The sequence below is a fragment of the Aptenodytes patagonicus genome, chromosome 14 (genome assembly GCF_965638725.1).
Source record: "Aptenodytes patagonicus chromosome 14, bAptPat1.pri.cur, whole genome shotgun sequence".
Taxonomy (NCBI): Eukaryota; Metazoa; Chordata; class Aves; order Sphenisciformes; family Spheniscidae; genus Aptenodytes; species Aptenodytes patagonicus.
In genome coordinates this window covers 6,588,109-6,602,252 of record NC_134962.1, presented here as the reverse complement: position 1 = coordinate 6,602,252, position 14,144 = coordinate 6,588,109, and positions in this window count along the sequence as shown.

The window sequence follows — 14,144 nt, the reverse complement described above, 5'->3', positions numbered from 1 at the left end:
CCCGCCACCTCACCTCACCTCACCCCTGCCCGCAGCCCCACTCCCAAAACCTCTCGGCCGGCCCTCACCCCCTCAAACTCCCCCTGCTCCTCGGGCAGGGGTTCCCCCCCACCCCAATCCACCTCACGGCCCCGCAGTGGGAAAGGTCCCACCTTCCGGCCGCCGCCCTCCTCCCCCCTCCCGCGGCTGCGCTTCTCCCGCGGCGGCGGCGGACCCAGCCCGCGGGGCGCGGGCGGCCGGGCAGCCTCGGCGGCCTGTCGGCAGCGAGCTTGCCCCGTGCCCTGCTGCTTCCCCCCCAGGGAAGGGCGGGCAGAGAAGGGGCTCTGCGCCGAGGGGCCCCTTCCCTGTTGTGCACCTCGGCATGGGCGGCCCTGTGCCCACAGGGGGGAGCTGCCCCCTCGGCGGCGGCGGGGGGGGGGGGGGGGGAAGCCCACTCGTGGGCAGCGTCTCCCGTGGGGGAGAGCTGGTTCCTCACCTGTTAATTCCCCAAGAGGTGCAAGGGGAACCTGACGTGGGCGAACCTCCAAAGATCTGACATGGCCCTCCCCGTGCAAGGCCCGTGCCCGACGCTCAGCAAAGAGCCCTTCTCACGGTGAAAGCGCGGCAAATCTGTGCTGCTAGGCAGCAAGGCCTCCTGTAAAAGCAGCCTGCCATTTTATCGCACTCGAGTTATAGATGAAGATCTCTCGGCCTTAATTGTAGGCCCTTAACCTTCTGCTCCCACTTGGCTGGAGACCACAGGGCTGAGCTCAATCGGTTTTCCCATGTCGTGGTTTAACCTGAGCCGGCAACTAAGCCCCACACAGCCATTCGCTCACTCCCCCCCGGTGGGATGGGGGAGAGAATCGGAAGAGCAAAAGTGAGAAAACTCATGGGTTGAGATAAAGACAGTTTAAAAGGTAAAGCAAAACAAGGAATTCATTCACTCCTTCCCATCGGCAGGCAGGTGTTCAGCCATCCCCAGGAAAGCAGGGCTCCATCACGCCTAACGGTGACTTGGGAAGACAAACGCCATCAGTCCGAACGTCACCCCCTTCCTTCTCCTTCCCCCAGCTTTCTGTGCCGAGCATGACACCATATGGTGTGGAATGTCCCTTGGGTCAGTTGGGGTCAGCTGTCCCGGCTGTGTCCCCTCCCAGCTTCTTGTGTCCCCCCAGCCTGCTCGCTGGTGGGGTGGGGTGAGAGGCAGAAAAGGCCTTGACTCTGTGTCAGCACTGCTCAGCAGTAACGAAAACATCCCTGTGTTATCAACACTGTTTCCAGCACAAATCCAAAACATAGCCCCATCCTAGCTACTAGGAAGAAAATTAACTCAATCCCAGCCAAAACCAGCACACCCCACTTGCAAAATATTTGAAGTACTTCCCATGTTTCTCTCACGGAAACACTTCAGCCTGGGTGCCATGTCACTGGAGTGCTGCTGAAGAGCTGGCTGACTGCTAGTGCCACAGCATCTCTTACCCTGGGAGGTGAAGTATTTTGTAAAATTGGCTGAAGTACGTTTGCAGAGGCAGTAGAGCGATATATAAGCATCATTAAACTATACTTTAGGCCAGGATTGGTTATTCAATGAGAACAAGAAGTTTTAGACTTAAGAGTTCTCCAAAGGCATTGTAAAAATGTCTTTGAGGTAAACTTGTACAATTTGAGAGACTTAACATTTAATCTTGTGTACCCTTCTAGACTAGCAATTTCCAACCATCAAACATTATATAAGGCCCACTTACTATTAATACTCTATTATACACTAGTGCAAAGAATGGATTTGGAGCTTTATCTCTAAATAGTTCAGTGAGTTGCAAAGTACAGTACATTGCAAAGTGACTATAGCCCAGCGTGGTCCACATCCTGCTAAACTACGTATTGACCTTTAAACAAAACAAAACAAAACCCCTAACCAATTTGTGGCTTTCCTTGCCTGTGTAAGTAACCCATTAAACCTGGCATTTGTGAAATATCCTTAGCACAAAATAGCAGCAAATGCCACTGGCCTGTTTAGCTGTACTATTCCATCAGACAAGGTGGTGTTTTGCAGAAAGCCAATATTATACGGTGTGTTTCTGAGTACAGTTAACACTGCTGGGTACCCAGGAACCACACGTCCCCTTTTCCACCGAATTTGGCAGGGACATTATTACTGTTTCTGTGTTTTGGGTGCCTGAGATATAGCAGGTGCTATGTGGCACCATTGGAAAAGCCAGTGATTCAGATTACTGCAAAGGATGTAGCTGTGAAAAGTACATCGGCGGGGCCACTGTAACAAGTTGTAAGAATGAAAAATCAAAACCTTCACATCTTGAAAAACAAATCTCATGGCAAGTCTGATTTTAGGTTTTTAACCTTACTGGGCCTTATCCTTAGAGATAGCAAGCTCCTGTAACTCCCATAAATACCCTTGACAACAACTACTCCTATCCACAACTCTGCAGAATCCTAAATGCAAAAGTAATACAAATTTTTTACATTTAATAACTGCAAATTAGTCATAACTATTATGTTACTTGGAATCAACACAAATCCAAAGCAATTATTTAAGGTTGAATATGTATTCCAGCAATTTAGGGCTGATATTTTAGTTAGATACCACATTATTCATCATCTACAGAATCTGTGGGCTCTCAAAACCAAAGAACAGGATGCAGAATACACAGTATATTCATATAGTTATGCTGCTGGTGACTGTAGCCAGAGATTATACTTCTTACACATTTCTGAATCTTTTCAAGTTGCTACATATACTGTGCAATTATGATAGTTGAAGGGCACTGAGGAAAAAAGTTGTTATAATAATATATCCTCCTTTAGGTCATTTTAATGAGTTTTTCTGCACTTGAACAGTCATCAGCATCCAAGAGCTGTCCTGCCTTGTACTTCTGCATTATTAATACCAGCACCATCCATGCAGCTACAGTTAAAGGTCTGTCATTATTTCCATTATAAACTGATATTTTCAAGGATTTATAACTCAAATGCAGAATAACCGTTCAGTTCATTTTTGTTGGATTTAAAGGAACCACTTGGATCAGCAATCTACAAACTCAACCACTTTCTAATTACGTTTTGACACAATAGAGGTTAACAGCTCCATAATGGCCGTTATGGTCTATTGTGTATACAATCTCCAGTTACCAATACTGCCTACTGCATCATCTATCTCTAACTGCAGTCAAGCTTCTACCCTCTCCTCTAAAGGGTCTATTTCTTTCTAACAGATCAACAGTCTGCATGAAAAATCTATCACGAAAAGAATAGAGGACCTTTTTTATTTTTTAAGTCATAATTACATTTTGGGGGGTAAACATACTCAATATGAATTATTGTTTGTTAGGAGTATTTTATAAGGAATATAAGGAATTTAATGTAGGCACATTCTCTTGTGCTAAAGTAATATTACAGAAAGAAACAAAATTCAGCCACAAAATTGCAGATAAATTGCTTATAAGAATCTACCAGTGCATGAAAGTGAATACACGGACAACTAAAATCCTAAATCAGCAGAGTAAATTCTACCCTTGGCTGCACTAAGGAAACACAGCAAACTTTGTTCTGATCTGCGTATTCCTCCGAGTATAAACAGCTCAGCTGACTTCTTTGATGAGTAAAATATTGGATTATCTGTTCAGATTGTCAGTCTTAAATCTGAATAATGTGTTTTATAGTATAAGATGCTTAATGCTTGTTAGATGGAGCTGACTTTTTGAAAAGCTTCATTACCATGTAACATAAAGCATATTTGACCTTGAAGGTAGTTCAAAGTCTTCAGTTTCATTCCCTTCCTGTGTTTTAGAAAATCACTTTGGATGACTGCAGAGGCTGCATAGCCAGCCTTGACTGTGTATGCTTTGCACCTCCATCTTCCTATCATAGGTCCTAAACTATAATCCTCTGATGCCAACAGAAGGATTGCCATCGATTTAAATGGGTTTGGAATTAGGCCCAGAATAGATAACTATGTGAAGCAATAACAGTGTGATTTATTTACCCATTTTTGACCCGTCCACAGAACTCGGAGTAAATCAGGACTGTTGCAGTACACTTGAAAGAGAAAAAGAAAAAAAAAGAGAGAGAGACCAAAGCAAAAAACCCAAACAAATAAGCCCCAATTTAACCTCCAATGCTCATGATTGTTTCATTTATGATATTCCATCTTGTAATTGAAAACTCCATTCTCCTCCAGAACATGACTCCTGTTAGCCTATGAGAAAACCCAGTCTTTGTTGTGACTTATTTTGACAGCTTTAATACCATTTTCCACCTGGCATCTGGAAAGTTTTCCATTTTCACTTTCTTCCAATGTCTCACTTTTGTTTCCAAGTATATGTCATATTCACACTGCACCTGTCATAGTGGTATCTATGTGCCTTAACACCGGTCTGAAAACATATACGCCTTTACTTTTGCTTTTACACCAGGGACAATTGCTACCTTCATCACCTGTTTTGCAGTGAGATATTGCCCCTGTTAATAATGACAGCAGTAGATAACCTCCTTCACACCATCACCTGTTTCAGAGAAAGTGAGTATACTTTTAAAATCTCCTAATTCATGTAGCTCCTTTAAATATTGTTCAGTTTATGAAGTTGTAGTCACTAAATGGTTGAAATCTTTTTGCTGTACTTTCTGGTGCTGTTGTCAACTTGTTCTTTTAGCATCTCACTTTCACACAGATGAAGCACTTCTTCAGAGACCACCAAAGACCTTAATTAAAAAAAAATGAAAGCATGTCAGCTAATGAGTGAGATTAAAAAAAAAGGGTGTGTGTGTGTTATGTTCTTTTGGATGCTGTTCTAAGCAACTGAAAGTTGCAGATTCAGAATTAACTTACTGCTTCAGTGCTGGCCTGGAAGATTCTCAGGAGAAATTATACAGTCTGAATTTCAGAAAAGATACTGATCACTTGAAAAGAAGAGTATTATTAAAATATTCTAGCTTTTTTTTTTCTTTTTTGTTTTCCCCCCAGACATCTGGTTCTGAGATGGGAGCTGCAGTTTATTCTAGCAGACATCATTTAGGATTCAGATCTGACTTGAATTTGTTGTTACCCAAAAGAACACAATTCTCTGGTCCCCATCTCTATAAAAGCTAGTCAGACCTCAGACCCAGGAACTTCAGAATATACAGTCCTACTTGTTTCCTTACTTATTCCCCAAAGCAAAGGGAAGATGGGAGCATAGCAAAGCAAAGACAGATGGAAGTAATCCTGGAGAGTATTGATTGACTAGTGTCTAGCCCGGCTATAAATTACCACTTCTCTTTCTCAGTGCAAAGAGGAGGGCGAGGAGAGCTGCAGAGCCCTCTCGGAGGCACAGTACTTGCTTGGACTGTGCCGTTCTCGCACAATCAGCTAGATGTGGGCTGTGCCTAAGGCACAGGGAAAGCCTTGCTTTGCTCTCTCTCCAGTGCTAATCTTGACTTTGAGAAGACAAATCATCTCTTTAAATACGAGTGGTTCTTGTAGAAGAACCAAAGCAACTTCTATTAAGTTAAAAGACTTAATACTTTCAAGTATTGCCTATGCTTTTAAAATCCTGCTCCATACTGTTAATGATTATAATTATATAGCATGACAAAAAAACCCAGGGCATAATAGTGTACAGATGTGGAATATATAAAAGGGGAAGTATTTAACATAAGCTTATTGGAGCTGAAAGTACCAGGGATGATTGATTGCTCAGATACAAGTCAGGGAAGTGGTCTAAAAAATATTAACCATAATTGCAATTTATCTCTTAACCATTTCATCTAACATCATGATATATTTAGAAACAATTCTGCCATCCAGTAATGCTCTGTTTGCTGCTTGTGGCAAACAGCAGATCTGCGTGCCTGGGTCTGTTTGGAAGAAGGATGTTTACCTGAGAAGCATATTACTTCTTCCATTTCAAAAGACATTAGTGTGGTTATACAGTTAACTACACCTCAGTGACTTCCACTGTTTTTACAGAATACTCTTTAATCCGAGAGATAGCAAAGAAAGTTTTAAAGACAACTCCCCTTAGTTAGTTAGTAAAGGTTTCTGCTGCTGTTTGTGCAAGGGTCAAAAAGTTAAAAGTTTAAAAGGCAGAAAGTTTTCCTCTTGTTTTGACTAAACTGGAGGAAACGTGCTAGAGCTGTGCAGAATTTGATTGCCAAACACAAAGTGAAGATACACAGTGAGAAAAGATAGTAAAGGTTTAACCCAACTGATGTAAGAAACAAACTCCAAGGATGCCCATGTTTCCTTGCTTTTATCACATTGTTAATCTTTAATCAGGAAAACAGTTCTGAGAACAGCTCTTTGTGCACAGCTAAACAGGCACCATTGCTTGGAAGTTAATAGGATCACCAGAGAACGAGATGATTAAATCATTGTCTTAATAAATCAATGAGTGAGATGTACAGCCCAAAGGAGTTCAAATTCTGCTTCCACGTGGATATGCAGCAAGTGCACGTTAAACATTGCAAAATCAGCAGTAAGGAGTTGGTTGGTGCAGAAGAGCAGTGCAATATTTTTCCAGCTCAGATCACAAATCGGCATGGGCGCCAAAGTTTCTGAGGAGCCTGAATCAAGCTTCTCAATTCAAAAATCCAAAGAAATCTAGAATGGGCTACAACATTTAAGGGCATATTTAAAGACACGTATATTAGTGTGACTTCACTGACAGGAGGTGATTTATTCCTTGATATTTATCAGCAGAGATACCTTAAATATTAGAGTCTTCCTCCCTACTATAGTGACAAATCATCACCTAAAGACCAAAACCAGGTAGCCCCATGCCTTTCCATCAGGAACAGGTAACAGAAATATGGTATAGCAGGCATAATTGTACACCTTTTATGCTCCTGTAAGAATAAACAAAGTCAGCCTTCTAGTCCTCCTCTTCATAATCTTTTTAAACAGCAAGATGAGGAAGTGCCTGGAAAGCAAATACTTGTGTTTTGTGAATAATGGTTATTACTCTGTTCAGAGCTGCCTCTACAAACTTACAGTCTCTTGATCTGTCATTCATACCCTTCGTTTGTTCTGTCTTAAACAGTAAGATCTCCTGAGCAGAGCGCATTTATGCTTTCACTCAAAATAACAAGGTACTGCCTTAGTGCTATTGCAATGCAAATACCTGAACTATACAAGGTTAACAAGTAGGTTACTTGTTTTCTTTTATTTGCAGAATGCAAGTTGGTTGCTATTCATTTGTACATACTAGTTTAAGCTCATGTATGAGGTTTCTCTTTAAGTGAACAGTATTCATATGTGTATGAATCATCCTGAATCAGTAAATTTGGAGACAGGTACAGATGGTCAGTCAACAGAAGCATGTACAGCAGAGTCAGAATTCTGTCTTCCTAAAAGCTTAAGAAAAATGTATGATCTCCAGGGTCTAGTCGAATCCTTGACCTCTTTACCGAGTGATGTTTGTAGCAATAATCATACTTGTGGCACTTGTCCGGGAGGAACCATTTACACTGACAAAACAAAAATGCTTTTACATTGAAAAAATCCCATTGTGGTCCACCCATGTTGCCTTCTTCCTATTAGAAATGTGCTAAGCATAAGTGTACAGTACGTAGGATTTCACCTGGCATGTTAACACTTACATCAGGGTTTTCCAGTAAACACAGGATCTATTACAGAAGCAATTGTTTTTTTGTAATGTTGATTTTCCTACAGCAGTCAGGTTCAAGAACCAAAAGGTATGTAGTGCTTGACATAGGCACATTTGCCTTCTGACCTTTAGATGTAGCCTGGCTTTTATTTCTGCACAATCAGCTTCTCTATCCTGTTGTTGCTTCCAGTGTTACAAAATGCTTGAAATATTCATCAAAGCTATTTTCCTGGGAAAAATACAGACAAATCTCACTTGAAACAGAAAACACAGTTCAGCCCAAGTTGGTGCTTTTGTGTTGCTATCAAAGGAGAAAACAGGTTATAGTAAATGTTTTTCATTTCAAATAAGAACATACCATTTGCATTACAATAATCTAGAGAGGATCCAGCAGGGACTATCTGTGGCACAGATCTAAAGATGAGAAGAGATAATGATCTTATCTAATTAGGTTTTAAACTCCTCTGGCCGGGAACTATCTACCAAACTAGGAAGAATGCACAAGAACAGAGAGAAATTGGCATTATCACCTCCCAACCCCCTTCCCATGGAGAGGATAAAGGCTTGGGGATGTAAAGTTACATGTCCAAAGTTAAATGGGAAATCCATAGCAGAGGAAGAAACAGAACCTAAACCTTCTGAATCTGCACCCACGCTTATTGGTTAGAGCCATCCTTCTTTAAAGAAGTCGGCTCATGAAGGACATCTGGAACTGTGTCCAGTGGGTCAGACTGCATGTAATGAGGGATAAAAGTGACAAGAGAGAGAGAAAAGGTGAATGGAAGTATTTAAATGAATGACAAAAAACACATTGCCAGTCAGGTAGACAGAGCTGTGTAACCCTGAAATGACAACTGAGAACAGAGAGCTGCTGGCAAGTGAAGGATCGCAGAGAAATAATGAATGGCAAGCAGAAGGAAGAAGCAGGAGGAGACAGGGTTATCTCATCCTAGAAAAAAATAAACCAGTTTAAATTTTAAAAGGTACTGCCATATCATTTCTTAAGGCCTGAGGAGGTGAAATCTCTGTAAAAGGGCACAGTTAGCAGGACCCTAGTTATCAGCAGGAAGCCAGAAGACTGCTCTTGAACAAGAGGTTGAAACATCTCCTGCTGCTTGAACCTGTGTGCAAGGATTTGTCATTTACCCCCTCCATGGGTAGGAAGCAGGGAGCCCTTGACAGCTGCAAACACACACCTCTGTGGTAAACAGATTTCACTCCAGCAAGGGTTACCATTTTTATTTGCAAAGCTGAATCTCGGTGCCATCTGGGCTTTGTATGACTGAGCAGAGCAGATGCTACATAGGTGAAGGGAAACACACAACCTTATGCTGACTGTTTTCCACTCTGTTTAGTACAGTTTGTCCCCTTCTCTCCTGGCTGTGGTTCTGCTGTGCATCCAGCCAAAAAAATGCAGTAACTATGCAAAAATCATAGTCATGTTCTTACCAACCTTGTGCTGGCTAAGGTAAAGTCAGTGAAGTCTTGGTGGGCCCAGACTCTCTGTGTGCCTATTAGGCCTTCTACAGTAGATGGGAAGAGCTCCCGAGCTCACACTTGACAGGGTTACACGTACCCGGCCACTGATCAGATACCAATGGCTACAGAGCCCATTACTCACATTCACACTCATCCCTGATATGGGGTTTACAAAAGAGAGGACAGTGTTCCTATGGGGAGGAGTCTCCAGATTAGAGTCACAGCTTGAGAAATAGTTCCAAAAAAGCGATTACTTGTCAGGGTTAAAATTACATGAATCAATCCCATCTCCAGAGCCAATGAGCTGGTGAGAGAGAATGATGAACAGCAAATAACAAGCTGCTCAGAGCCACTAATTGAGCAAACACCATTAATGGGGAGCCACTTGCTGCTCTGCATGTGGGGTGCCGTCTCCCACCTGAGATCTAGGTGTAAAATCAGTCCAAACTAAGTGTCTTGTGTTGCTGAGAAGGGTCACCAGTGTGACAGGAGGGAATTAAACCTCCAGTATCCTTCAGGCAACGTGTGGATGTGCCACAGTACCACCCTAGCCAAGACTCCAGTTTTTATTCCTTACAAGAGAAAATGGAAAAGAGAACCAAAAAGAGTAAATAGTTTCTCTGCCAAAGCAGAAGAATAACAAGCAAGAAGCCAGTCTGCTTGTGGTATAACGTCAGCCTTGGCATGGACTGTGGCACAGCCAGGACTTTCCCTAAAATACAGCCCAGGATTGATCGCTCAAGCTGATACTAAATGAAGCACCAAAGGTTGGTGACTTTCATCAGAGACCATAAACACGCACTAATGCATGTTCCCCTCTGCTGAGATGTACTTCCATTTGTTTTGAGAAGTTTTAGCATGTCTGTTGTCAAGATGAAAATGCTGGACAGGCTAATGAAAGTGCAGTCTAATTACGATAAATCTGGGTGGTTTTTTCCCCTTTCTCATTCCTCTGCCATCAGAACAAGCCACCTGAAGACAGGCAAACAAAGTTACATCACCTTAGTGATTCACAAATATTGTATCTTACAATCTGCTCAAAACAAATACTGTATCATTTAGGGTTGGAGAGAGGGAGGTAAGAAGGGAAGCACTGTACTCCCAGTTTGCCGCTACCTGTTCTGCCTGGTCCCAGAGACTCAGTCTCACGGTTCATGTGACACACGAGGAGAGGAGTGTGCAGCACATGTGGCCAGGGCCCCGAGACCTCCTGCAGCTGGGTCAGTGCCGAAGAACTGCCTGTAAGAAAAGGGGCTGTGAGGCAGAAATATCACACAGGGCTGTGCAGGGTCCGGAATAAACACTTGGCTCAGTCACAGGCTCTTTTGCAACTGCAGGCAATTTGCACGGTTCATGTTTTCTTCTGGAAATTGAGGGAGCAGTCCCTGCCCTGATCTCTGTGAGCTGTACGCTTGCAAGGGCTGCCCTTGGATCTGGGCTCATGCAGCATCCAGTCCAGCAGCAATCGCAGTATGCTCAGTATCAGCTGAGCACAACTTCACAGCAAAAATAACAATCAAGAAGCAATGTTCTTCCGTTAGTAGAATAGCTCAGAGAATCTTTAAAAAAGCTACAATTTTATAACAAAAACCCAAGTGACAAACTCTTTGGAGGTGACAATACGTAGGATAATTAGCAATGGGAGGGGAGTAGAATTTCTGAGTATTATTATATGTCATTAACAACTTTCAGATCTCATTGAGAGTTCTTTGTGGCACCTTGGTTTGTAGTGATGAGTTAAGCTTTCTTATGACACTTTTTCTGAGCATCTAAGAACCTTTACATTTATTGCATTGAGTTCCAGTAAGTCCATAAAAGTCAAAGTGCCTCAAAACCTCTATTTTGAACAGCCTGAATAGTGTCCATCAAAGCAAACATCCTGAAAACACTCCTTTCAAGGCACTTGTTGAACACTATCATCTTGAAATGTCAGATTTACACTCATTTAAATAATTTGACAGCTTCCAAGAAGACACCTGATGAGCATCACATTCAAGTGTCAAGAAGCACAGAGAAAAGGTGCCAAAAAAAGTTCAATCCGAAGAAATTGTATCAGCTATTAGATGAGTATTATAATATAGTTACTACTAAAAAAGATTTCTCATTTAAATGGAAAATAAACTTTACATCCAAGACAATTTTTTTTTTTTTAAAAAGACCTTACATTGCCCCCATACCACCTCCCATGTTTCTCACTAGCGAGATCTCCCAGCTCACTGAATCCAGAAGGCAGACGCATACATGGCAAACAGCAGTACACACTGGTATTGGGTGAACACCTCAAGACCATTGTAACTGAGCCATTGGAGATGCTACCTCTGGGGTTTTTTTGTGGGAGCCACTGGGAGTTATGAGAATTCAGTATCTTCAGATTAAACCTTTAATGCCTTCTGTTGGGTATCTAAAAGCTGAATCTCTAAATGAGAAGATTCTTGAAAAAAAAATCTTGGCCCTGATTTGCATATGCTCCAGTTATTTCATTGCACCAAATACTATGCATGTTTTATATATGGGCTTGAGGCTTACTGTGTGTTTGTGATATGCTTTGAGATCCTCTGATGGGAGGTGTTACCTAAATACAAGTAATTTGATGCTTAAGTGTCTAGAATTCCCAGTGGACATCTGCACTCAAGCCCTGCTGCCATCACAAATGAAAAACATTTGGAATCCTTAATGTGATTTTTAATGGACATATGTTCATAACACAGTGCCACCAATTTGGCATATTTAGTGTCTTCTCAAGAGAAGCCCACAGTTTGTATAGCAAGATTGTGGGAGGTTAGGATTGCAGTGTGAGAAAATTTGCACAACACCTGCCTGACTATAATTTAATTGGCAGAAACTAATGCTCTGGGTTTGGGGATATTTTCCTCCGCTCAAAACTGAAGAGACACTAGGACTAATCCTGCTGTCTTACACTGTCAATTTTAAGCTTTTATTCTGACTTTTCTTGTGCTGCAATATGATCATTTTCTGGTCCACTGTCTTTTTTCCGACAACTGAAGCATTACTGTTTTACTCTCAGTTGTTATTTCTATGTATGATGACTTATCTGGCCAGCAGGAAGGACTCAGTATTTTTGTACTTCACTGAAAAAGGGGTCTGCTTAGTATTACTGAAGATTATGGCCCATTTTATTTTAATGAAGTACTTAATGATATGTTTTAAAAGGAAAACAGTTGGTGAAATATTTCTGATCAGCTCCACCAGCAACACAGTATGTGGACTCCAAAGACAACCACCGCCGCTGTCATTATTAAATTGTCTTTGATTTTACCTTTGCTTACAGCAGAGCCCCATCTGGAGCAATCTTTAGCACCTCTTATCCTACCAGATTTTTGTTTTCCTTTTCAGGAATGTTTGGCCTTGCAGTGCATCAAGGACAGCCCCTCTTACTTCACTATTTTCTTCCCTTCGCATTTACAAAATACAATAAAAAGCTTTGCAGGACAGATAGAGGATACAGTCCCAGGGGAAGTGTTCCTGCAGTGTGAGATTCAGCTCTGTGGTATTTTAGACTTGCAGGGCAGGAAGGCGAGCTGCAATCCTGATCCGTGCTGCTCTACCAGACCTGGCTGTTCAGGGCTTGCAAATCACTGCTGGCTGCCTCAGCGAAAGCCTTGCTGGAAACATCTCATTGACTGCACGAACCTGAGCGGGTAACGGATTATGAACATCCTTTATATAGCATACTCACATCAATTTTGTTGCTTTAAAGAACTCCCTGAAACTTAGCTGGGATTCCTAGATTTCCTGTTCTGCAAACTACCATTGACAATATTTTACATGCATGGTGGAAGCCCCATCAATATAAAAAGTGACAGGTTGGCATGAAAGCATCGCCTCATCCAGGCTCCAGATGCTTTGTTGGGACTGGGTGCAAGCAGAGAGAGATGAAATGACAGCAGGGTTATTTCTACAGTTTTATTTGTCTGAAATACTTCAGTCTTCACACACCCAAACTGCATGGACAAATGGATGTGAAGATCAGCCTTTCTTTATGGGCATGATGGTCTAAAATGGAGTGGGGGAAGGTAAAGAGCTGAAAGACAGACAGGCAGGAACAGTTAGAGGGAAGACCTCAAAATGTCTAAGGTCACACGCTCACCCTCAGAATTGTAAGAGTAGTAGTGGCTGTTGGTATCATATACTGCCACAACAGATACAGATATGTACATGTCTGTATATGTACATATGCATACAGTGCACTTCACACATATAACAAAGTGTGCAGCCACATTCCTGAGCAGTTTTGTGCCTTTTCTTTGAGTACTAATTTAAAGACAGGTTAATATTTTATGTTTTATTTTACTGGGAGTCCTATGTGGGTCATAACATTTGAAGGAGGGGGTTAATTACTGAGAAAGTTGCTAATCTGCCTCTTCTGAGCTTGTAGCAATAGAAAACAATTGTTCAGTTTGCAAGAGGCTAAAGCAAGCCATAATCAAAAACCTTCTCTCCTGCACTGAAGGAAACCCAACATTTAGATTTACATTGCTTGGTTTTTTTAGACTTGCATGGACAAAAATAAGGCCTCCAAGGCAGGCATATGTAGGGTTATTCAGGCCTGTCAGTGCTCACTGTTGGACTTTATCCCCCGATCAGGCAATGTTCCCAAGGTGAGTAAACACACCTTAGACGAGCCTCCACTTCAGAGCCAACTAGCGAGCATCTGCCTACCAAATGTGCCAACTGCGCTTTGCCTGAACGACCCTTGTGTTCCTGGTTCCAGATACTCTTTGTACTCAACCTTTCCCACACACCGAGAAGTTACGACGCTTTTGGTTTCAAAGCCAAATTGAATTAAAATTCGGTTAAACTGCTAAATTTTGTAACTGCTTCAAAACAGCAAACCCAGGGGCTAAGAATCACCGCTTTCAGCATTCATTAATCAAACCTGTTAAATGATTACCTCGTCAGGGCTGCTTTGTTGACAACTCTGCATGATGACAATGTCAGTGGCACTGTCCCAAGACAGATCCAGTGGTGACGTAAAGGATAAGCCTCCCTCACCTCACCTAGTGGGATGGACACTACCATGAAGAATATTTAAGGAAGGAGGATGCTTCCTTGGAAAGCAGT